The following is a 1,936-nucleotide window of genomic DNA, read 5'->3' as shown; positions in this document are numbered from 1 at the left end:
TTACACATTTGAAATCAGTGCCAAAAACTAAATGGGAATGCCAGGTTTTATCAAATGTGTTGAAAAACGTAGGAAAAATAGCTTTAAGAGCCATGTCCCCCTTAAAAGCGACCAGTTTGGCCATGATTTCAATCCGTGAAATAGCATTCAATCAGAGAAAAAAAAAAACTTATGCCATTGGATTTCTTACGAGGAGGCTGTAATATTTAGACACCACGTGCAGCAAAATATAACTGATTAAAATCTTGAATAAACGCAAAGTAGCCAGTTGCGTACGTATGTAGTCTTCACACTTTGCCAAAATTGCCGTTCATCAAGCGAAGGTATCACCTCCGTCAAAGAAAGAGAAAGAATCAATGTATCTGTGAACTGGAGGCGACGCCGGTAGGAGAAAGACTAGAAGCTCAGGCGGCGTGTGCGAGAGGTGCTGTTATATCGTAGCTCACAATAGCACCGCTGCCAGGGCCGGCACGTGTTCTGGCTGCAATGTTCTTTGCTGATTCTGCATGTAGAAGGTCCCCCCGCCCCCAATTTCCCCTGTCGAGAAAGATAGCTCCGCTGCGGCAACACGACTGTATCTGTGCCTGAGGCGTCACAAGTGTTGAACACCAACCTTGAAAAAGACCGTAGTACCTCATCAAGCGTTTGAACGTTTCCCCTTCCCAATGGTTTGCATGAGGCTTCCAGTTCCTAGTCTCCAGTGGTATACAAAACCAACCATATGCGGAAGCGCCTTATCGCAGACCAACTTCTGTGCTCGCTGATAGCTGAAACAGCCTCATCCAGCGCTGCTCTGTAATTTATTCGGCGAATGCACTTGTGGAAAACGGGCCGCGTCTGGGGCGTTCATCCACGCTGCACCACACTAGCATAACCCGCATATGGCATTTTACGCTTTAAAACATGCAAAAGCGGTGTCTGACTGCTGCTCTTCAGACACCGAGGGGGGTAATTTCATATATTCGTTTGTATCGTTTAATATGGTCGGCACGCGTCTAATTGTTTACGACACTTACTCACTCTATTTAGAAATTGCTCAATCAAGATTTATCTTATTTCATCGTCAAAGAGATTTCTAAACTCTATCAAACCTTTGCGGCTATTTCAATTATAAGGCGTTTCAATCAACGGAAATGAAAAACATACCCACGTTTGGTTTCGAATTTTCTCACGTGAAAAAAAAAACACAAAAAACAAAACCAGCAAGCACATTCTAGACTCCAAAACCCATATCAGGAAGGTCCCTGCGTACCAAATATTAGACGTCAGCTTATAAGCGATCTTCACACACACAAAGATAAATTGAATTTAAGACAAGTACATGTTGATGCGCTTTAAACACAAGGCAAAGCCGCTGCGGCCCTGCATACATTTGACAGTGCGCAGTCATAAAAGGGAGTATTAAATTCTACACCACGTCATAGCAACGAGGGTCACACAAAATGATAGTAAGTCGCACAAATGGTTAGCACGTCGTGCATCAAAACAAAAGCTTTCCACACAGACCTGTGTGATCCTCACCTTTCCTGCTTCTACGCGTTGTTTTGTCACGTCCTAGTATCACCTAAAGTCCCTCCATCAGCTCAGAGACGTTACAATCATTAACTGTTCACCCAGACCGCTGAGGAAAGCTTACCAAAGTTTCCCGTCCTTTTCAGGCGCACGCAAGACTGGTAGTCGGACGCGTTTTACATGACTGAGATTTTCGTGCGGTTGGCCTAATAAACGGTATTTAACCGCATGTTCTTTGGTGTGCGTTTGAGCTTTCGATAACACACCTTTGGGGCGTTCAGGCCCACTGCCTGCCAAGCAGGCTCAATGGTCGTCAGATCACTAATACAACAAAAATTCGGGCGCAGGGAAGTTGAAAACTAAATGTCGAACTCCAGACGGAGGGAAATGACTCAATACATGCATACTGCAATAGCTAAAAAAT

Source organism: Amblyomma maculatum, chromosome 7 (assembly GCF_055883805.1).
Source record: "Amblyomma maculatum isolate TAMU_Amacu chromosome 7, ASM5588380v1, whole genome shotgun sequence".
Classification (NCBI taxonomy): domain Eukaryota; kingdom Metazoa; phylum Arthropoda; class Arachnida; order Ixodida; family Ixodidae; genus Amblyomma; species Amblyomma maculatum.
The sequence above is the reverse complement of the archived record's forward strand: the minus strand, read 5'-3'. Positions refer to the sequence as shown.